Source organism: Crocuta crocuta, unplaced genomic scaffold, assembly GCF_008692635.1.
Source record: "Crocuta crocuta isolate KB4526 unplaced genomic scaffold, BGI_CrCroc_1.0 scaffold6, whole genome shotgun sequence".
Classification (NCBI taxonomy): Eukaryota; Metazoa; Chordata; class Mammalia; order Carnivora; family Hyaenidae; genus Crocuta; species Crocuta crocuta.
The window spans coordinates 1,282,543-1,307,438 of record NW_027531917.1 but is presented as its reverse complement, the minus strand read 5'-3'; the positions used below and the strand labels follow the sequence as shown (position 1 = coordinate 1,307,438).

General features: G+C 39.2%; 1 protein-coding gene across 12 annotated transcripts in view; it reads left to right on the top strand.

The window, feature by feature from the left end:
* Window positions 1–24,896, top strand: part of ZPLD1 (zona pellucida like domain containing 1) — a 335,829-nt gene that overhangs the window by 45,555 nt on the left and 265,378 nt on the right. The window lies entirely within an intron of this gene.

Below are 24,896 nucleotides of genomic sequence, written 5' to 3'. Positions count from 1 at the left end.
CATTTCTTATAATAAATTAAGTGTGATGGTGGTTTTTGAGGCTTCTGCCTGTTTTTGCCCCCTTTCTCAATCTCCATCCCTCTAAATGTACCAGATTATTTTCAGGGTTGGATCTTATCTTTGGCTATATTGAAATTTACCCTCTACTCCTCAGCCTTAGTTCTGTTCCTACATCTTGTATGATTGCCCCTAACTTTTGCTTATCTGAGTTTCATAGGCTTCAGTTTGACTCTCAATTCTTGCCTCAGTAGCTGCTACAGTTGGCTTGGCAACCATCATTAACCTAGTTCTCTCTTAGACTCTGTTTTAGCAATAGCATCGGTAGAGTTGAGGCTGGCACCCAGACTACAATGGGAAGATCCAGGAAGAAGCTGATTAGGTTATGTGGGGAAGATGTAAAACTGTAAGAAAAAGAGAATGAAAAACATGAAAATCCATGAGTCAGTGTCTTTATATGCATTGTAATTTTGTCTTCAGTAGAAGACAAAGCCCATGCCTTTGAAGAACTGGACTGGTCACCGGTGACTTTCTGTAAATATACATACATCTACTTCAGCATCAAGATGACACAGAATTTTCTCATCAGAGTCTGCAGGTATTAGCTGGGTATGCCTTTTGCCTTGCCAGTTCTGACCACTAGTTAAGATTCTTTAAAGGGACTGTGATATTCAAAATTACTTGTTAGCATTTCTGACTTGTAGATTCTGTTTTCAGGACATAAACTCACTTTTTAACTAAACTAGCTAGACTGCTATTCGGATAGTGGTGGGATACCTTCATTATATTCTGGAGCTAGGCATAATACTTGTTCAGATCAATGAAAAAATGGTTCACTTGTCACTTCTAGTATGTTCATATCTCTGTGTATGTGTGTACCTGGGTGTATTTTCAGATCATAGTCATCAATATATTTTTGGAACACTAATTCTGCAAGATGATTTCTGAACACTGTATTGGTCTTATGGTATTTCCCTTCTTGAAAATTTACAATACCTATTGTCATACTGAAGGTTCTAGAAGGTCCCAAACTAAAGAGATGCTTGAACTTTGTGTGACCCAGAATTTCTTCTGCTTCATTTGACTATGGAGCCCTTTTTTCAGGTAACTGTTAATAGTATCTCAGTTCTATAAACATATTTGGAAAATACAGAATTAAGTGATTTTCCTGAAGGATCTGAGGTCTATAATGACCTGATATACAGAGATGTACAGAGGAATGTGAAAATGTAGGCTGATGCCAGTTTTGAAGTTTTTGTTGGTTTTTTAAAATTTAGTTTAGCTCCACTTTACAAAGCCTTAATCTGCTGAAGCCACCGGACTGTAAAATTTCTTCTGTGCAAGTAGCAGATAATAAAGGGTCTCACTAAGAGATTTGTTTTGTTTTGTTTTTGAGAGTGAGCACAAGTGGGGGAAAGGAGAGAGAGAGTAGGCCAGAGAGAGAATGAATCCCCAGCAGGCTCTCCACGACTAGCACAGAGGCCAATGTGGGGCTTGAACTCACAAACTGTGAGGTCATGACCTGAGCTAAAGTCTGTTGCTTAGCTGACTGAGCCACTCAGGCACCCGAGATATATATTTTTTTAATGTAACTGGGATGTTCCCTTTTCTGAAGTATGTTGCCTAGTCAGTTCTGGAGATATCTTCTCCAGATTATGCTTTCTGACTTAAGACAGCATAACAGCAGTGATTTGGAATAGTCTGGATTAAATCAAATGGCATAGGCTGGTGATATAGATAACAAAAATTCCTTCTCCCTGCTTATTTGTCATTTCAGGCAAACATCTTTGGAGATGAGCTATATGAAAATAACCATTGCCTTAAAGAGTTTTCTTTTAGAACTTTTACTGTATCAATGTTTTTTTTTTTTTAATTTTTTTATTTTAAAAAAAACCTTTTTTTTAATGTTTTTATTTATTTATAGAAGAGAGAGAGAGAGAGACAGCATGAGCAGGGGAGGGTCAGAGAGAGAGGGAGTCACAGACTGAAACAGGCTCCAGGCTCTGAGCTGGCAGTCAGCACAGAGCCCGACGCGGGGCTCGAACCCACGAACCGCGAGATCATGACCTAAGTGAAAGTCGGACGCTTAACCGACTAAGCCACCCAGGCGCCCCTACTGTATCAATGTTTTAGCATACAAAAGTGCAGAGCATATTATAATCAACTTCTATACAATAATCTGCCAATTAAACAATTTTCAACAGTTTGCCAATTGTAGTATTTTCTCTCCATTCCTCCTTTTTGCTCTTGAATATTTCAAAGCAAATCCCAGAAATCACGTCATTTTTTGGCATGCATCTGTAACTGATAAGGCTTTTATATTTCACAATAAGCATGTCATTACTCACCCTGACAAAATTGAAAATAATTCCTTAATATCATCTAATACTGAGCCCATATAAATATTCTTTATTATCTTCCCAGTTTTTACCCTGACCTAGTGCTAGATCATCTCTAGCCTGGCCATGACTCACTTCTGTGACTGAGTAATCCATCGAGAAATCAGACAGTGGAAAGCATCTTTGCTCTTTTTTCAGTCCAAAGCAACAACTTAAATGCATCATTTTCAGATTTCCCCAATTCTGAATTTTGTTGCTACTACTTAGGGCAGTGTTTCAATAGCCAAGAAGTGAGAACAAGGCAAACTCTTTGGATAATAAACCAGAGATTAAATTCTAGAATGCATTCTGCCTAGAGACTCCTTCCCAAGCCCTTTGGGAGACACATGAACAGGAAGTGAACTTAGCTATTGACTAAGAAGGAGGATTTCCTCATAAGGAGTGAAATGTTTTCATTAAGATAATTTGTCTGTTTATATTATCAAGTGATCTTTGGTAGCCTTAGTTGTAGTGGATCACTAGTTCCTGCCTTCAATAAATCTTTAGCACCAACAGTGTATAAAGCATTGTGCTAGCAAAGAAAACACAGGATGGCAAGCATAAAGCACTGCACAGAAAATAAGATGCAGTGAAAATTCAGAAGCAAGCTACTTTTTGCTTGGGTTGTTGACAAACAAAAACAGCAGTTGACTTGAACCTTAAAAGACTTTTGGAATTTGAATAATTAGACAGGAGAAAGGTGATTTTGGGTGGGGAAAAGAGAGGAAGCAAAGGCATAAAGGTAGGGAAACTGAAATATGCTAAGTAAATAATGAGGAGATCATTCTGGTGAATATGACACTCTTCAAGTCAAACATCATGAAATATTGTGACTACCTGTGCAACTGGGTGCAGATATGTAACCCAGTAACTGCTATTAGTGATTGTTGCCAGGAACCAATAATCAGGCAGTGTATTTAGAATGTCAAGACAATGATTGTTAATATGTGACTGACCAACAGATCTGATGGATGGAAGAGGCATCTGGTACAATGTGACATAATAATTAATCTTACTGGGTAATATTTTACCTCCTAATCCAACCTAGTGGTTGGGTCAATAAGCAAACACTGTTATTGTTCATTAGAGCAGAACCTCTTGGCAAGTTCAGGAGGGTTGAGAAGTTGAAGCTTCCTTAAATGAAGATTCTTTTGCCGTGGGGCTGGAGCTTCCTTAGATCTTCTCAGTGGCAACCTCATTTTTTTTTTTTCTATCTTTCTAAAGGCAAAACGAAAACTATGTCATTAATATAATTAACATATCAAAATCTTATTTACCTGAATCCCAACTTATAATTGCTGTTACCTTTCAGTTAAAGAATAGATTCAAATGGCGATGGCATTGCTGATTTGGATTTGGTCTGTGGCATTTAGCACTGAACTAAAATATTCTGAATCAAACAATGACCTAATATCACATTGTCCAATGTCCTAGCTCAAGCCGTGTGTTTTATGGGGCCTGAGAAAAATTTTCTTCTATTCTTCAACATCATCTTGAAAGGTATTCTCAGCTAACATGTATAGTGTGTTTATTACATACAAAGCACTGTGTCAGGTCTATCATGCTTATCTTGATTTATCTTCATACTATTTTCTGATTTAATCTTCATAACAACTCTATGTGGAGGTGAGTACAATTATTTCCATTTCAGAGAGGAGGAATCGGGGACTTAAAGATGAGTAGTAATTTACACCAGGTCACAATGCTAATAAGTGGCAGGGCTGGGTTTTGATCCTTGGGAGTCTGTTACCACAGCCCATAGCACCTGAGCAGGGATGGAGGCCTGTGTGTTGTGATGGGAAACAAGCAGAAAGAGCACATTGCTTCCCTCAATCTCTTCAATTTCCACCCTGACCTTCCTGCTTCCTCACATCTTGTTATTTCTTATCCCAACTCCTCTGTTTCCTTGTTACTTGTATATAATTAATTTTTATAATTTGTATATTAATTCATTTTCTCTTTCACTCATTGATTTACTTCTAGGGTGCCAGTCTTGCCTGCTAGGAAATTAGAAGAAGTAGCAAGTGAATGAATGAATGAATGAATGAATGAATGAATGAATGATTATAGCAAACATAATAAATGCTGGATTAGGGTTGTTATGAGGGTACATAGAAGGGGGAAAATAAAAATTTGTGGCCTGGGAGATAGTGTTTGAATTATGTCCTGAAGGAAGAGGAATTGGATAGGTGAGGAAGTAGGAATAGCTCTCCAGGCAGGCATACTAGCATTTCCAGTCACTGAGTTAGGCCAGTAGTCAGACACAGCAGAGACCTGCTGGTCACTAGGGAAGGCTAGAGTGTTTCCTATGAGGGTTGAGATGAGTTTAGAGAGAAAGGCAGGGGCCAGACCATAAAGCACTTGCACACAAAGTTAGAGTTTGAATGTTTGAAAGTTATAGGAAATCACAGAAAGGTTTTAAGTTAGGGAAATGAAGAATTTTCTATTTTAAAAAACCATTTTGGCTAGACCCATCACAGAGCCAAGTGATGATTTCTAAGCCTGGAAAGGAGGAACCTAAGTCTGCACCAAGTTTGTATGCTACCTGCCTTGGAAGACTTCAAATCCCCCCATCACTCTGTGGTCCTCCCTGATGGAAGAGCTCCGTCTTCATCCTACCTCCTGATCTCAGAAATCCTGCTCAGCTGGATGCAAGGCAGCTTTTGTCAAATAGTCTTTAAAGTTGGGGGTTATTGTCTTAATCACCCTTGCCTGCTTGCTGGGCATGAGATGCTCAGGGTTTCACACTTCCTCTCAGAACTCTTCCCACCCACATTCTCATGTCTCTCTAGGTTACTGAATTACCATATCAATTTTTAGGGTATGTTTTGCTTTGTTTTGCTCTGCTATTACTACTGAAGTCTGGGGGAGTTTACGTGAACTGCTCTACAGAAGGCGAATCCAGTGAGGCAAGTAGGAGGTCATCTTATTGGGGCAGAAGCAGCAGATGGTATCACACAAGCCACACTCAACAATCTGAGACCCTTTAGCCAAGATACAACTTCAGGCAGCTTAGAGCAGTGATGGTTAAACAGTTTTGCTCATGTACTGCTTAAAATACTTAGCTAACACTACTTCTTCATATATTTTGAAGTTGACACTGATAATTTTTCATATGTTTAAGGAGTTGCAAATGTAATGAAAAACGTTGAAAACTATTTTAGTTATAGCAGTCTATTTTTTTTTTTACAAACAGTTTATTGTCAAATTAGTTTCCACATAACACCTAGTGCTCATCCCCACAAGTGCCCTCCTCCATGCCCATGCCCCCTCCCCCCTACATCCATCAGTTCTCAGTTTTTGTCAGCATTCAAGAGTCTCTCATGGTTTGCCTCTCTCCCTTTCCCCCACCATTTCCCCCCTTCTTCTCCCCCTTGGTCCTCTGTTAAGTTCCTCCTAATCCTCCTATACGTGCAAACATATGATATTTGTCCTTCTCTGCCTGACTTATTTCGCTCAGCATAACACCCTCAAGATCCATCCATGTTGCTACACATGACCAGATTTCATTTTTTCTCATTGCCATGTAGTATTCCATGGTATAGATAAACCACATCTTCTTGATCCATTCATCCGTTGATGGACACTTAGGCTCTTTCCATGTTTTGGCTATTGTTCAGAGTGCTATAGCTGTCTATTTTAAGGGGATTACTTTTAATGCATACAAAAGCTCTGTGTTTTTATACTCCCCTCCCCACATTTTATGTTTCTTCATTTTCCTTGACTCTCTGTGTTGGTTCCTGTGCATTAGATAAAACAGCCAACCCTTCCTGCCTTGATAGACTGGTCTTGTGTAAGAGGTAAACCTTGTCAATTGGCCCACACTGGGCTCCTGGTTGTTTCTCACTACTTGATGATTGTCCAAACAAAGCTGCCATCTTTGTTCTTAGTGGCTCCCAACAGATGAAGGTGCATCAAGACCCATTATTGTGCCAAAGGGGAGGGTTGCAGTCAGCACCTAGATGCAGACTGATTAGGAGCCAAACCCTAGGCAGCAGCTGGGAAGCTGAGAGATGGGCATTTTTGCATTTTTGTCTGCTCTGTCTGCACTGCACCTGAGTGTGTAGTTGCTGGGGCTTAGCTTTGTAAAGTCTGCTTTGTTTGCTATAATCCTCTGGGACTCACACACATGAGCCTTGTTGGCCAACAGAGCTAGGTGATTTGGAGGCTGCTTCCTTGAGTGGCAGCCAGAAAAGTTGGAGTGCTAGATGTGTACACAAGCTTTATCTAATGACGTACAGTGACTTGGGTGTTTTATTTTTGTTTTTGTTTGTTTTGAGTGAGCAAGAAGGAGAAGGTGGGGAAAGTGTTCACCAGCTCATTCAGGCCCCAGTGAAGATTGTAGTCAGTACCTAGATGTGTGCTAATTAGAAGCTGGACCCTTAAGCCACAGCTTATGAAATATACCATCAAACCTCTTCCCATGAAATACTGGGAGAGGGGCCCTGTTGGTTTTGCCTGTTCTTTTGTACTGAGCCCTGTGGTGAGTGCTCACATGCCCATCAAGAATCGCTTCTTTGTTTGCTACAGTCCTTTGGGACTCCTGAGTGTAAGCCCCTTTGGCTATCAGAAATAGGCAATCTGGAGGCCTGTTCCTTTGGTGGCAGCTGCAGAAGCTGGGGCAGCAGATGTGTACAAGCTCCTTCCAGAGAGATGTTAGCGACCTAATTAAATTGTTGGAATGACCTAGAGGGAGAAGGCAGCACAAGCTCCCAGGGGATCTGTGGAGGATCTGAGCCCCCAGACACATGCTGATTAGAAGTTGGACCTTAGGCAGCAGATTGTAAAGCATACATTCAAACCCTTTCCAGGGAAAGACTGGGAGAAGGGTATTTTTCCCTGTCCCTTTTGTGCTGAGCTCTGGGGGATGAGCATTGTGAGTGCTCACACCCATTAAGAACTGGTTCTTTGCTATAGTCCTATGGGTCTTGTGGACTCAAGTCCTGTTGTCTTTCAGAGCCAAGTGTTTTGAGAGCCCATATATCAGATGGTAGTTAGAAAAGTTGGGAGACTTAGACGCTTAGATGTGTGATTCAAACCCTTCATTTTTCAGGGAAAAGCTGGAAGTTGGGGATTCCCTCCCAGTTGAATGGCACTGTGCTAGAGGTGGGGTTATGGCAAGAGTATCTTTCAGCCTTTACTACCTGTTTCCAGGTGGGTGTTTTTTCATTCACTCCATTTGTGGCCATCACTTATCCAGTTTCTGCATTTTAATCAGAGAGAATTGTTTCATATGTAGCTGTACGTTTGGTGTGCCCATGGGAGGAAGGAAGTTCAGAATCTTCCTACATCTTGGTCCCTCTCTCTGTCTGACATCAGTTTGTTAGTTCCTTGAACTTATATTTATATTCCACTCTTCCTTCCTAATTTTATCCTAACACAGTGTCTTATTTTTGAAAGTTTAATTACCTTATCATAATTTGCTGTCATAAAAATATGTACTGGAACATAAATCATTTTTTAAAATGTTTATTTATTTTGAAAGAGAGTGAGAGAGAAAGAGAGAAAGAGCACTAGCAGGGGAGGGGCAGAGAGGGAATCCCAAGCAGGCTGTGTGCTGACAGTGCAGAGCCCTATGTGGGGCTCAAACTCATGAACTGTGAGATCATGACTTGAGTTGAAATCAAGAGTTGGATACATATCCAACTGAGCCACACAGCTGCCCCTAAATTACTAAAAAATTTGTAAGTTATTTTTATTTATTTTGAGAGAGAGAAAGTAGGGGAGGGGCAGAGAGAGAGAGAGAGCAAGAGAGAGAGAGAGAGAGAATCCCAAGCAGGCTCTGTGCTCACAGACCTGAGCTGAGATGAAGAGTCTGATGCTCAACTGACTGAGCCACCTAGGCACCCTTTTTTTTTAATGTCCTGTGACCATAAGACTTAAATACAACAAATAAGTAGCATACAAATGACCAAAACAGGAATAATTTGAAACATAATCACTTAATATGCAAATAAGATCTTGTTAGCAACGCATCTCTCATAGAACCGTGTAGCTGCTATTATTTTTTCCCTGGTTGTTTCATGTACCTGAAAGATACATGAAAGTTAGATAGATGTTTATGACAATATAGATGATTATGACAATTTTATAGGATGAAAGTTCATCATTCATTTGATTTCTAGTTTTCATTTTCAAAATTGTAAGTATTGGAAAATTTTGTTTATATTTAAAAATGGCAATAGAAGGAATGCCATCACAGCTGGCTAGAGCAGTGGGAAATATACACTGTTGGGAATCATGGCGCTTACTTCTGCTTCTGACACACAAATGACATGTTTTTGGGCCAATCACTTGCTAGTTCTTGGTTTCCTTAGGTATTAGTTATATGGGTGGCCTAGAGGAGTTTTCAGACTTTTTATATCTCTATCATTCCTTACTGATATGAAAAAAGGCAGATTAAAACACACATAGGCATAACTGGGTGAGAATATATGTGTAAAATAAGTATAAGTAAATGGAAGTGATATAATATGAACTAAATACGTGCTTTCAAAGTGGTTGTAATCAAACTAGGTAACAAATAACCCTAATTAAATAGGGGACAAATCAAGATTGCATGTGGTTAAATGTTAAGTGCTGTGATGACAGACAAGGGTAGTTACATTAAAGATTCAAAGATTAGTCTATTCATGGGACTGAGCTCTGTCAGGATTTCATGGAGCAGGTATAGTAAGAGGGGACTTTGATGGTCCATGTGTTGGAAGAACATGAAAGAAATAATAGAGGAACCATCTACCACAGAGGTGGTAGCGAGGTGACTGGACTGCATACAGTCTGCTGAAGTGAGGAGGGGCCGAGGTAATAGGCCTAGTACACACAGATTACTAAGGTCCCTGAGAAGCAATTAGAGAAAATTTACAGTTAATTCTAGTTATTCATGGTAAATACATCCTATACAGTTACTGCAAGCATTGAATTAGCAATACTGAACCATTGCTCATAAGGGAAATACAGTGTTGGGTTCCTAGGAGCCTCTGGTAACATTTTCTGCAACTTATCAATACCTTACCTAAGCTTGTTTTTTTGTGTGCTTCTGCTTAAAGACAGACATTATATTTAATGTATATTGTTGATTCATTAGCCTTGAACTCATGGTCAACAGCTCTTCCTGAACAGGTATTATCTAACATGTCTTTTCTTCATAAGGTACATCACAATGTTCTTGTGCTTAGGAACTTAGACAGCACTTCGGCCTATGCTTGAGACCCATTTTAAGCAACAAAGTTATGAACAAAAAGCACAAAAATATGAAAAAATTGCCAAAATATGAAACTATCAAAAATATGGCACTATGTAGACCTCAAAAAGGACACTTGTTTATAGTCTAAGAGCCGAAATAAGAAGGCAGTGTGTCTCTTGGGTTCAGAGTCAGCAGGAAACATGAATGATGGATGATTCAAATTTTTTTGTTGCTCTATGCGTGTCCATGAATGATCCTTAAAGTGCCTGAGTATTGATTTTGGGGTTATAAATAAATTTTGGTGAGTAGGCAAATTCACAAATATGAAATCTGTGAATGATGACAAACGAATACATTTTGATGAGGTAAACTGTAGTCGGCCATTAATAAGATCTGAGCAGAAGAATGACACAATAAGTAATATGTAGGAAACTCAGTTGCTCATTCAGTCATCAAACATTAAAGGAGCCTCACTGTGTGTTGGAGGTTGCACAAGATGCTTGGAATACTAACAAATAAATGTTGTTCCTACCCTTAAGGATGTATATCTATGCACACATGGTCTAAGGGAGAGCCTGGGGGGAAAGTAAGGTAACTGGAAATCTCCTTGCCAGAATCATTCTTGATTTAATAAGACCTGGTTTTTGCAAAGTAGTAGTGGCAGTGGGAGAAAAGGCAAGCATGAAGGGAGAATTAACTGGTTTTTGTTTTTGCTTGAATAGTAGAGTGAGGGTAAATTCCCATGTATTCTAATTTTTAGGTTGAAGACAGTTTTGCCAAACATATGTGCTTATGTTCCAGCAAAAGATGCCTTCCTTAAAATAGGCCTTTTGTGGAGGGAGATCTGTCCCTTTGTTTCCTCAGGACTGCTGTATGCTTCAGATGTCATTGCCATTAAGTGTAGAGTGATGAAAACACATTCTTTAAAATTAAGAATGAAATAAAATGAAAAGATTAGATTTACTCCTGAAGGCAGAATACACAAGTTTTCTAGATTACAGATATCTTGTTGATTTCTATTTGGACAAGTTGAGAAAAAAATTGGTAATGATATTCTGTCTGTTGACCTCAGGTATTCACCTTGGCCATATACAGTACCCATGGTCAGCAGCAAAGAGCTTAGCTGTTAAGCTTCTCTTGGTATATGCATGGTTACTTTAATTATTTGTATTCTGTTTTCTGAAGTTTTTTGAGAATAATCTCCTTTGTCTTTAGAGCAAGAAGTATGTTATGCTGATTTATTAATCAATAACATTCTTCTTACAATGCTTGGAAAGGACTTGGAAGTTCTGAGTCTGTTACTACTGTGCTGTTTATAGCCAGCAAGCTTCTCCTCTTATTGGGTGATGTCATAGGCCAGATGAATGTTAATTTCAAATCAAGTAAATCCATCAAGTAATTTTTCCATTCCTGGATGTCAGACACTGTTATAAGCCTGGGCATGAGAAAAATGGACAAAGTTTCTGTCTTGAAAGAGCTGACATTGTAAAAGTTTAAGGGATTCTCAAGACATTAAAATATCACTTGATATTTCACCCTATAGACAAATATCCTAAATGTAATGTAAAAGGTGGAACAAGAAAAACCTGTTTTCTTTTAAGAAATGTCCATTCAGTTTTTTTCCATTTCTTTTTTTTTCTTTTTTTTTTTTGACACTTCAGGATTTCGTTTGTTTTTGCTCTTGAGTTGTATGAGTTTCTTGTATGTTTTGGATATTAATCCCTCATCAGATATATGGTTGGAAAATATTTTCTTCCATCCTGTAAGTTGCCTTTTCACTCTGTTGATGGTTTGCTTTACTGCACAGAACCTTTTTAGTGTGATGTGGTCCTACTTGTTTACTTTTGTTTTTATTGTCTGTGATTTTGATTTCATATTCATGAAATCATTGCCAAGACGAATGTCATGAAGTTTTTCCCTTTTTCCTTCTAGGAGTCACAGTTTCAAATCTTACATTTAAGCCTTTAATACATTTTGAGTTGACTATTATATGTGATGTCAGATTAGGGTCCAATTTCATTCTTTTATATGTGGATATCCAGTTTTCCCAACACCATTGTTGAAGAGACTATTCTTTCCTTATGTATATTCTTGTTACCCTTGTTGATGTTGTTATATGCTTGGATTTACTTCTGGGCTCTATTTTGTTTCATAGGTTCCTTTTCTGTCTTTATGCCAGTACCATACTGTTTTTATTGTTGCAGTATGATAATGTATTTTGAAATCAGGAAGTATAATGCCCCCAACTTTGTTCTTCTTTTTAAAGATTGATGTGGATGGTGTACCTGGGTGGTTCAATTGGTTAAGCATTTGACTTTGGCTCAGGTCATGATCTTGTAGTTTGTGGGTTCAAGCCTCTCATTGGGCTTTGTGCTGACAGCTCAGAGATGGAAGCCTGCTTTGGATTTTGTGTCTCCCTTTCTTTATGCCTCTCCCTTACTTGCACTCTGTCTCTCTCTCTTAAAACTAAATAAAAGTAAACATTAAAAAATTAAATATTGATATGGTTAGTGGTAGCCTTTTGTGATTCCAAGTGAATTTTAGAATTCTTTTTTGAGTTTTGTAAAAAATGCCATTGGGATTTAATGCGAGTCAAAACCACAGTGAGCTATCACCTCACATCTGTCAGGATGGCTATTGTTAAAAAACCAAGGCAGATGTTGCCTTCAAGGATGTAGAGAAATTGGAACCCTTGTACACTGTTGGTGGGGATGCAAAATGGCACACCTGCTATGAAAAACAGAATGACGTTATTGACAAGTAAATATAGAAGTACCATATGATCCAGCAATGCCAATTTTGGATATTTATCCAAAATAATGAAAATCAGCATTTCAAAGAGATATTTGCACTCTCATTTTATTGTAGCACTATTCACATCTGCCTAAATGTGGAAACAGCCTAAATGCCTATTGATAGATGAATAAAGAAAACATGGAGTGTGTGTGTGTGTGTGTGTGTGTATACAATAGAATATTATCCAGTCTTAAAAAAGAAGGAAGATCTGTAACATATGATAACATGGATGAACCCTGGGAACATTATGCTAAATGAAATAAGGCCGTCAGAGAAGGACAAATACTGCATGAACCCACTTATATGCAGTATTTTTAAATAGTCAAATTCTTGGAATCAGGGTAGAATGGTGATGGCTAGGGATTGGGGGAGGGAGAAATGGGGAATTACTCATCAACAAGCATAAACTTTCAGTTAAGCATGATGAATAAATTATAGAGGTCTGATTTACAACATTGTATCTATAGTCAACATTATTGTCTTGTACACTTAGAAGTTCAAGAGGGTAGATTTCATGTTGTGTTCTTACCACAATAAAAGAGAAAAAAAAATAAAAAGGGCAGCTCCATCAAGTCTCTGCCTCTAAAAACTTTTTACACTCATTGTGTAACAAGGATTTTCAAAGTTAATCCTTTACAGGGACACAGGAGACAGAAATCAAGTTCTGGAGGAAATGTGACTTGAGACAAATATCTTTCCTGAAAAGGTTTTCCCACTTTCCTCTCTTTTTATTCGTTTATGTTTTTCTTCTCTAAATCATCTATAAAATAGAAACATTTCTTGATTCTCTATACCATGAATCCTTTCTTGTTAGGCAATAATCTGCAAGCTCAACAAATTAATAGGTCACAGAAATTCTCATCCAGAAGCATAAGATATAATAATTCACTTCAGATTGGTTTCTCTTGAGACTTATCACCCAGGAGAGTTTGATTTGGGTGTGTTCTGTAGTATTTCACATGTGGATGTATACTCAGGGTTATCCTGTCCATGGTTACTGGAGATTAAATTCTCATACCTTGCCTTGGCTTTTATTACCAGACAAAATTGTCTTTGTTTTAATAAATACCCATAATTATAAATGACTATTCTAGGAAGGCCATAATACTGGTGTGTTTGAAGCAGTATCTCTTGCCTAGAAGTTTTAGCCAAAGGACCCGTATTTAAGTGGAGAATTCTGTAAGTGCAATATTGTGAGAATTGTTAAGAAATGATGACAAAAGGCTGTTTTAACCATATGCCTTTTCAGGTAGTTGCTGAAAGCAATGTGAAATCATTTGGTTCTGTGTGTGGAATGTGATGGGCCTGTCTGCTGCAGGAAAAGGAAGGTAGCTGTCTGTGGCTGTGGTGTGTAGAGGAAAAGGCCCACCCACTATAATTATGAGTCTTGTCTCAAATTTCATCTTTCTAGTCTTAAGAGTAGAACACTAGAGTAAGTTCACTGACACTTGAAGGACTAGTGAAAATAGAAATTCCCTTCTTTGTGAAATTGCAATAACAGTAATTTCTCTCAGGATTTTTGTATGTTTTAAATTAGATCATCTATATAAAGTACATTACAATGTAATATTATTAGCAGCTAATATATATAATAATAATTGTTATTATTATTATTATATGTATCAGAAGTCCTATACTTCCTGTATTTCTGAACTTCCTGTACTTCCTGTCAGGGTCTGAAGAATTTGCTGGTCAAACTTCAATTCTTTTTAAGTGATGGCTTAAAAAAAACATTTTGTTGAAGTACAGTTGATATATAAAAAAAGTGTACACATTTAATGTATAAATTTAATGAATTTGGACATATGTATTACCCAATGAAACCAAAGTATTGGTCCTTTGTTTTGGTTGAGTCCCATGCCACTGATATAAGTCACTTGCTAAGCTAACATAAGGCTACACCTGTGTTAAGCTGAGTAAGGTAGGTGATTCATGTTACTTTTCAGTCTTGGTTACTAGATGGGACAAAATCAACATGGAGTAATTTGAAGCCTAATAAATCATATCTCATTTCCAAGAGATGCATTTTGGTTAACAAACTCCTTTTTAGATGCAAATAAGCTCAGTCTCATTTTTTCATCAGACCTGATAGATCAGATAAAGCATGAGAATGTGTTGATGCCTGAAGTGAGCAGGATGGGGAATTTTGGGCTTGGAACTATTGGTGAAGGACTGATTCTGTTGGAAGGCATGGCCTTGTGGGTGCCTCCAGGACCAGGCTGAACAAGATGGAGGTAGGAAGGTGTGGGTGTGTACTTTGCCAAGGGCAGGTGAATGGTTGATGTGTCACTGAAATTCCCCAGCAGGCTGCCTATGGCCCTCTGGCTGTGGGGTAGTAGGTTGCCAATGGCTGAGAAGAGATGTCAGAATGAGTTTGGAAGGCAGCAAATTAAAAATGATTTATATTTTTGGCCAGATCAGTCTCTTCCAACGTAGCTTCTTCAGCTTATTCCAGTTCAGATGAGTATCTCTCTTCTCAGTATTGACTTCCTGTTCTGGAAGGTGAAGTTAAAAGGGAAAGGAAATAAAAGGGGTAGAAGAGAAGAAGAGCATTTCCCCCCTTTTCCTGGTGGAAAAGTAGATCAGACTTCTAGATCCCTTATCTATACCTTCTTTTTCATCTTTACTATGTGCATAAGCCAGGGATTTAAAAACCTATTCCTAGGAATGCTTAAGGCCTTTTTCCCCCACCCCTCATTGGTCTTCTGTATAGAAATGGCCTTCTCTCCTAATTGCTAACAGAAATAGTATTCTTTCAAAAGTTAACATTCTTGTCTCTTCTAAATATAGAGATAGAGACAGGAAGTTACCTTTGGATGAAATTTTACAATTACTTGAAAAATCGCCTGTGATTTCCTTCAGATATATAAACCTGGGAGTCTGATATTTTAAAGAAAGAGTCCCAAGGAGTCTGTTGGATTTTATAAAGGCAGCATCTCTCAGAATCCTCTTTAGTACACAGTTTTCATAAGAAAACTAGTTGGGATTGGAGTGATACATTAGAAAAAAAATAGATGTAACTGTATTTGTATGTCAAACTGGTGAAGTTGGTCAGGCTAGTTATACTCTTAAGGGGGTTATGAAATTTTATCTTGGGGCACCTTAGTGGTTGCTTGGAGGAAAATTAAGGAAATGCAACAGGCAGTTGCAGGTCTGCCAGGTCCTGTTGCTGTTATGCCAGGTCTGCTGTTGACAACAGAAAAGTACAACTGGTGAAGGAAACATACCTAGAATATTTTTGTCCACTTGGAGAGAAGGATCAGCCTCTTATGTAGAAGGCATGCTTACTCTCTCTTGGAGATACAGAGACGTTTCCTGTCTCATCATCTATGATGCCTCTTTTCCCAGCCCTTCTTCCTTTACTCATCCTCATACTACTCTTGAATGTGAATTCCGTGTAAGCAGAAATTTTGTCTGTCTTGTTCACAGTTGAATCCCCAGTGCTTAGAATTGTGTCTGGCACCCAAGGAGCACTCAATAAATTACATGTTTTTAATTTAATACATAGATACATTTAAATTTGGGGAAGTATTGAAGTTGTTTAATGATAGGATCTAAAAAGACCTGGTGGAATTATTAGCGACCCTACCAAGACAAGATTTAATAGGAAAATAGAAAAGCCTGTCCTTGGATTCATAAATAAACTATACAGGGTCCTCATATGGAAAAATATAATTTCGTGACATGTGGAAAATTTTTTAAAAATATTTTTATTTTTGAGAGACAAAGAATGTGAGCGGGGGTAGAGAGAGGATCTGCAGCAGTTTCTGTACTGTCAGCGGAGAGTGCAATGCAGGGCTTGAGCTCATGAACCATGAGATCATGACCTGAGTCAAAGTCGGACACTTAATTGACTAAGCCATCCAGGCACCCCATGAAAAATGTAATTGACAGTAAACACAATATAAATTAGTAGGGTGCTCTGATTACAATAAAGATTTCATATGATCACAAGCCATGTTGAGATATGATATCTAGAACAGAGAAGGCAGTAATATTTGTCTTCTTCATGCTGAGCTGGTGGTGTTGGAGTACAGTTTGTTTGATCTGTGTACTACACTCAGACAAGATGTGAGTAAATAAGAGTGTGTTAAATGGAAACTAGCCAGAGAAATGAGGGGCTTGGAAAATGGAGGCTAATTGGTAGTATGAAGGATATTTTTAGTAAGGCTCAGAAAAGGTTCATTAAGCTTGAATCTTCAAATATCTGAGGGGCTATTATGTGAAGAGGTACTAAGTTTGTTCTTTGTGTTTTTAAGGACTAAAACTAGGGCAATTGGGCAGAGGTTTCAAGAAGACAGACTTATCTTACCACAAAGAAGGATTTCTAAATGTGTCCGAGCTCTACAGAGCCTTACAGGGGGTGAATCTTCTGTATCTGGAGTCATTCAAGCAGAGACTGCACTGAAGCTCTAGTGTCTGGTTGAATCGGAGGATCAATAAGACAGCTTCATTGAAGTTAAGCTGTGTGGGCAGGTGCAGCTGCCAGGAGGGGTGACATGCTTCACTAATTTCAGGTCCAGGCTGATCGTGAAATTTTTCCAATGAACCACTTGCTGGGATGCAGTTTAAAATTATTCTAGCTGTTCTCTCTCTGTGATACCCAAATAAGGTAACTCAGATCACCCGGAATTTGTAAGTGGGTGCAATTATTCAATTAAAGCTATTGGGCATTGGCTCTGTGGTAGGTACTTGCTAGGAGTTGAAACAGAATACTGAAGGAGGCTCATTCTTTGTCCTCAGGACCTCTGTGCTACAAAACCAGCATTTCAGCTTAGAGGCTCTGTTCTTAGACTTCACTGAGCATTTGGTTCATTTCCTTGTATAATCCGTATGTTTATTGGTTCTCCAGACAGACTGGCATTTTCCTAAGGGCAGGGATTGTTTCTTACTGTCCTTGAACTTTCATAGAATCTCAAAGCACAATGGTTGGCATAATAGTGGGTATTTAATAAATGCTTATATAAATAAAACAGACTGTATAGATCACTGTTCTGAAAATGAGTTAAGAACCAGAAGAAATCCTAAGAAAGACCAATGGAGGGAGAGTGGCTTAAAACTAGAGGAATTGTTAAGAAGTCTCCTTCCAGGCCTTGGGGATGGGGGCAGGCATGGGTTGGTAGGTATGTGGGAGCTGACAAAGCCAAACTGGCTGAAGGATGATGGTGTTAGGCCACAAAGCCACCAGACAGGCCATGACAAAGAAGTTGGCTAAGGGGTCTCACCAATTTCAGGTATCATTTAATCAAATACATAATTCAATACCAAGTAGCACATACAAGAATGAGTTGTTGAAGCATTAGAACTTCCAGGGTTTGAATCATCTAAAAAGAGAAGAAGAAGGTAGTTTCAGAGCAGTCTGAAGCTCAGTGTCAAAGGGGGAAGTACTTTCATTATTATAGGGAATGGACATGAGCTCAGAGAACCAAATCTGAATATTAAAAGAGCCCATTATCAAAAAGCAGAGGCTAATTTTTCTAACAAGCAGCATTTTGAACAAGTTGAAGAACCCACTGAATCTAGAAGCCACATCTTCCCTTGGCAAGGGGTCTGCTTAATTTGGTCTAGGACCCAAAACAGGATTGTGGTGAGAAGGAACCAGGGCTGGGTTCCAGGCTGAGCTGGCCGGTTGATGCAGGTGGACACTCACATTTGAACAAACAATATGTGCTTCATCTCTTAATTCATTTCTACATTTTGAGTGTTGTTTTCTTTTCACGTGGTTTCTCAACAAAAATTCCTTTTGCAAAAGCCCAGACTTACTGAGTCTTTTTATAAGGGTGTGGGCACAAGCGCATAGGCTCTGGGCACTGGAGGAAAACTGTGAATTATGACTGTTAGCTTTGCCTCTTGCTGGGCAGCATCCTTGAGCAAGTTTCTTCACCTTTGTAAGATTTTGCTTCCTTGTTGTAAAGTGAGTTGTGAGGATTAAATGAGATAACGTCTGTAAAGCTCTTCACATAGTATTTGAGGTCAAAGTTAGCTATGTGTTTATTAATATTCCCAAGGTTCAAGATGGCACCATGATGATTTCCACCTCCAAGCTTAAAGGGAGACACCTTTGTATTTAAGAAGGAAGAAGAGGTAAATTCTACTTTGGGGATATTGAGTTTAATGAGTCTGGAAAACCTGGATTGAATTATAACTAAGGGTCTGACATTAAGGAAAAGAACATGGCTGAAGATTTGAATTTGTGTGTCAAAATGCAGTGATGGTCAGTAAAGAAAAATGAGAAGAGTATTTAAAATGAAGGGGTGTTTGAAGTGTAAAGTGTCTGCCTTCTGTATTCAAGAGTTATTTGAATAAAGTAATTGTGAAGGGGGTCAATAGGAACAGTTAGAGATGGATGGAAAACTGGGATGGAGGAATGTTGGGGAAGTCAGAGGAGGGACATTTGATTCAGGAAGGAATGGTTAAAGAAGAGAAGTCGAGTGAGCCAGAGCTGGAGGTGGCCGTAGGCCTAGCAAATATTACCTAACTGGTTTCCTTAATCAGGACAGGCGATGGAGCAGTGATGGCAAAAGCCAAACTGTTGATTGAGAAACGAAATGGCTTATTTATGATATATTAAGGGAAAATCATATTATAAAATTATGTGCCTGGTAGGATCATTTTACTAAAAAATGCAAAGAAGTATTAACATCGGTAATGGTCTTTAAAGCATAATAACTTCTTTGGTAGTACCATCTGCTGACCGGAAAGAATGGAAATCCAAGCTTCCCCCTACTATTATTTTCCATTCTGTGTTGCTACTGACAGCTCCTGGCTTTCAGACCTTCAGCCTACTTTCCAATCTGGTCTAAATTCCAAGGCTGAACTCTGCTTCCTGTGCCTGATATTCAGTGCTCTCCCAAGACTGAGCAATTTCACAGCCCTGGCTCTTCCTGCCGTTTTGTAACATGTTCCACCTCCACCCACCCAGCCTGACCCTGGGAGAAAAATCACGGCAGAGGTATCTGCTCATGCCAGGGCCGCTTGAGAGGCTGGAGCAAGGGTAGTATACTTAGGAGTCATGTGATAGAAACAGATATTTCAAAGAAAGTTTTGCTAATTAGCAAATTGAAGCCCTAGCGAAATTGGAGTCTTGTAGGGTTACTATAGGAAACATGTTCTCACAGAACTACTTCCCACTTTCCCATGCTGAGTCATGTCCTGGTTTCACTTTTTTCATGCCAGATAACAACTGTTGTCAATGACACAAAAACATTTAATCATTGATTAGAGAACTTTACATACTTGAAAACTAGTTTTATTTTTAAGCTCAGTTGTGAGAGAAGAAGCAAGTCATGAGTTTTGGGTAATAAATGTTTCTACTCCCCTCCAGCCTTCACAGCACCCCCTCTGGTCTGTGTGACTTTGGGCAAATTCTGAACCATTCTTTGCCTTAGTTTCATCATCTGGGAAGGAAAATTATGACACCAACCTTACCTTTTCGTTGTGAGAAATTCATGTCAAGATGGTGCACAAGGTAGCATTGTTGATTGATTTTTTTTGTAAGCTCTCTTCAACTCTATTATTTTACCCCTGGAAAACACCTCATCCTTTTCCTGATTGAGAAGTACCATCTATGAAAAGGGAAATAAGAAAATAAAGCCACATAGTTGAATTTTAATTTCTATCTCAAAATGTTCCTTTATTTACCAACTTTCTCCTCTCCTCTATAATTCTGAGCTCAGCTTGCCTTCTCTGGGTATGATATTTTTGAAATATGAACCAGTGTTATGTTTTTCCCCTCATGTACTTTTTTCTCCTCTCTTTGTCTCTTCTTTGACCTCATAATAATATCTCACATTCACCATCTCAGGAGAGGGAGAAAGCTTTGAGATTGTGTTTTCCCTCTGGGAATTAGGGGAAGAGAGATTCCTACATGGAGGTGGCTTGAAGGGCAAGGAAGAGAATTTCTTGCTCTTTGCCCCTCTCACCACTAAGGATTCCTTGAGCTGTCAGAATATAAGTGGATAGGGAAAGGCAGGAAGTATTGGGGGGTCTTGAAAGCATTCTGTGGCCAACTGTGGGCCAAGACTGAGGCTTGGCCAATGACCAGATAGTATGTGGGATCTGAGAGCAGAAAGGGCCTATACCTCACTTTTTTTTTTTTTTTTTAAAGTTCTGGGAAGGTGGTGAGATAGTAGAGAAAATGGCCCTGTGGTATTATTCTACCCAGATGGGACTTGGGAAGTCTCATACNGGGGTTTTTCCCTCTTTTTTTTTTTTTTTTTTTAACAGTTCTGGGAAGGTGGTGAGATAGTAGAGAAAATGGCCCTGTGGTATTATTCTACCCAGATGGGACTTGGGAAGTCTCATACAGTTTCTCACACCATATTGTGGTGAGAGTCCTAGATGATACCTTGGCATCCAAGAATGGCACAAGAAGAATTTCTGAGGGGACCATGCAGTTAGAAACAAAGGACATTTCTGCAGGCACCCAGATGGACCAGCCATCAAGTACGAGATGTGATAAGGGAAGGGTTAGCAGTTGCCAACAGGGAGAGAGGTTCCAAAGCAAGTGCTCCTTCAATTCCCCACCCCCTCTACAGACACACACAGACACACACACAGTTCACACACATACACCAGCCTCACATGTGCACATCATCTACATCCCTAAGCACTAGGTAAGATTTCAGAATTTAGATGACAACAAAACTCAGGAAAAATTAAATCACACTTCTGGTATTCCAGTGGAATGGGGAACCTAAGAAAGACTGGATTCTAGAAAAAAACAGGGTTACATTTCTTGCACATTAGAATTTGTGCATTAAGATAAATACCTGCCATGCTTTATTATCTATCCTTTCTCTTTATTTCTTTTCATTTTTATTTTATATTTTTACTGAGATATAATTGACATATAACATTATGTTAGTTCCAGGTGTACAACATAGTGATTTGATATTTGTATGTAGTGTGAAATTACCACAATAAGTGTCATTAACATCTGTCACCATACATAGTTATAATTTTTTTTAATGTTTTTATTTATTTCTAGGAGAGAGAGAGAGAGACAGCGTGAGCAGGGGAGGGTCAGAGAGAGAGGGAGTCACAGACTCTGAAACAGGCTCCAGGCTCTGAGCTGGCAGTCAGCACAGAGCCCGACGTGGGGCTCGAACCCACGAACCGCGAGATCGTGACCTAAGCGGAAGTCGGACGCTTAACCGACTAAGCCACCCAGGCGCCCCACATAGTTATAATTTTTTTATCCTTTAAACAATTTTTCTCGGGGTACCTAGGTGGCTCAGTCAGTTGAGCGTCTGACTTTGGCTCAGGTCATGATCTCACAGTTTGTGGGTTCAAGACCCACATCAGGCTCTGAGCTGACAGCTCAGAGCCTGGAGCATGTTTCAGATTCTGTGTCTCCCTTTCTCTCTATCCCTCCCCTGCTCACAATCTGTCTCTCAAAAATAAGTAAACATTAAAAAAAGTTGTTTTAAAATTTTTTCTCTTTTCTCTCTCCCTCATTCCTTCCCTCCTTTCCTCCCTCTCTCCCTCCCTTTCTTTTCTTTCTTATTCTCTTTTTTAAAATTTTGCACTATTCTTTGTCACTTTCTATACCCTCATTTTCCTTGGCTTATATATATGCTCAGGCCTCTTTTAACATTAATGCCAAAAAGTAGTAAACCCCAGGGCCCACACCTCACCAATACTATCTATCTGGAGCCCACCATGACCAATCTCATTATTCTTTTAATTCCTGTTTGTATCAGTTGATATAAGAAGTCCCAAACCCATGGGTAGGACACCTTTCATCTTTCACCCTTAACTTCTCATACAATCTTGCAAATCCTCAATTTTATATCTTGCCCAATCCCTCCCCAACTCCTAAAATCTTTCCAGTTGAGCCTTTTGGAACTCATGGGACATGGCTAAATCTCTATGGCATCAGTTGTTTGGATTTCTGAGTCTGTTTTCAGGTCCACACTCCATTCCTTCCCTCCTGTGCTCTGTAAGGTGGCAGGCCTCCTCAAAAGCTCCCTTGTCAACCAGCTTCCATCTAGATTCAGCCATTGGGAGGCACTGGTGGCACATTAAAGGGTGGTAGGAAAGGCGGAATCAGGGCATTCTCATCTTCCTCTCCCCTCCAGCAGAAGCTACGACTTCTCTTTGGTTCTAGTTCCTTCTGGATGACCTTCCTCTGTGGTCCCAGTTACTGTTTGTTCCGTTTCCTTCCAGGTGGCCCAGTTCTTCGGCTCTGGTACCATTACCTTCTCCTAGCTCTCCAACCAAATCTGTGAGAGAGGCTTACTCCTGTTGATCTCTGAGTTTTTTCATTATACTCTACCTGGGCTTTTTACCTCTTCCAGTACTTTTGTAATCAATTCTTCAAATCAAAGGAGTTACCTGGTGTGGGCTTTCTTCTCTTGACTGGACACTGAGTGGTACAGTCTTGTTCACCTTCCTGCTTTTACCAAAACCAAGATCCACTCTGAGGTTCCTACTTGCCCTGTAGCCCCTTCCATTTGGGATGGTTGTTTTCCTCCCACTGGGTCTAAATGTGCTATTGTCAGTTTGTCTTTCATTCTCCCTAAACACTTTAAACATTGATTCTCATGTCATTAGACTGTATTATCTACTGTTGTTCATCTTTCGCTCCTAGCATCATTCATTTCTGTATTATTTTAGCTACTGGCTTTTTCTTTTCTCTTTAATAGTAGTTCTGTCTTAATCCTTGGTGATTTCAACACACCATGTAAATAATCCCTCCAACATTTTGCCTTTTCCACTTCTGGAATTCTTCTTCACTGATGATTTTGCTTTTTTAACCNATTTATTTATTTATTTATTTATTTATTTATTTATGAGAGAGACAGCATGAGCATGGGAATCAGCAGGGCAGGGGCAGAGAGAGAGAGGGAGAGAGAGAGAATGTTAAGCAGGCTCCTTGCTGAGCATGACACAGGGCTCAACCTTATGACCCCGAGATCATGATCTGAGCTGAAATCAAGAGTCACATGCTTCACCAAAGGAGCCACCCAGGCACCTTGCTAATACCCTATATTTCTAGCTCACTCTCTCTGGTAGTCAAATTTCATCTATCCCCTGATCTCAGCATGGATTTCAATGTGATTCTTCTGCCTTTTCACTGCTTACTGCTCCCCATGCATTTATTCTCCTCTTTATGTAAATGAAATTCTATGTCAATTACTCACTCTTGTGCATACAGCCTCAAATACCTGGAGCCCTTCTCTTGTTTCACTGTATTCATTTGTCAAAACTTCAACCCTCATTAAGACCAATCTTCTGTCTGCTCTGCACTTGAGTTTAAGCAAGTACATACATCTGAGCAAAATATAGCTACTTGAGTCAGGTACATGACCATCAAGAGTCCCTTAATGCTGACTGAAAAACCAAAGATATTTTCTTGGCCATTCATTGCCCTCTGTTCCAGATGATTATTTCACACCTCTGCTCTCTTCAGACCTTGTGGCAGTCATGAAGGTGTGCCACTCAGATCTGTCAAGAGCACAGGTGATGGACAGCTTTTAGTTGCTACATATTTGGGTTCATTGTGGCATTCATCCCAACACTGTGCTATCTATCCCCTGTATGGCTCCTAGCCAGTGGCTGAGTACAGTGGTAGAACTGGAATTGGATATTCCTGTCTGATGTGGGACTTTTCATTTTGGGAACCTTCCCTTGGGAATATAGTCATTGGCCTGGTTGAGACTTTCTCAGAACTAGACTCCAGTTTGAGGGTCTTCTTACCAAATCCTTTTTTATTTATTCTTTCATAGGGCAGAATATCTGCATTGCAGTTTGAAGGCTTCCCCCATTATTGTTCACAGGTATTTCTCCAATAAATCCCTTGTACATTTACTTATCTGATGTCTGCTTCTTGGAGGATCAGAATTAGTCTTGAACATATGACTTCTCTCTCTCCAACCTTCCCCTTAGCTGAAGACTTTGTTTCTTACATCAACAACAAAAAAAAATCAAAGCTATACGAATAGAATTTCTACAAAGTCACACCATTTTATTTATTGAGCTGCTGGCATCTATACACTTATAGTCGGTCTTTCATCTGTTACTATAGATTGCATATCCTTTTTATTATCTAAGACCAAACTCTCTACTTTGGCACCAGATTCCATCCCAACTTTATTCAGTATTTTTTTTTTTGCCAATAAACTTTATCCTATCTACATTTCCTCTCTTTTCTATATTATTACTTTTCCCTCTTTATCATTCCCATCAGTAAACAAACATGTTATGTTTTCCACTTAAAAAAAAAAAAAAAACCTTTCTTGACCTCACTTCTTCTCTACCTCCTGCATGTTTACCTCCCCCTTTACACCTAAATTCCTCAAATGTATTTTATATACTTCCGCACTTCCAGTTTCTCTCCTCCAAACCTCTGAGTATAATTTAATCCAGCTTTCATGCACTTTACCAAAACTGCTATTGCTGTGGTTATCAATGGCCTCAATGACTAAATTTAATGATAGATTTTAATTTTTTTTTTAATGTTTTATTTATTTCCAGGAGAGAGAGAGACAGCATGAGCAGGGGAGGGTCAGAGAGAGAGGGAGACACAGACTGAAACA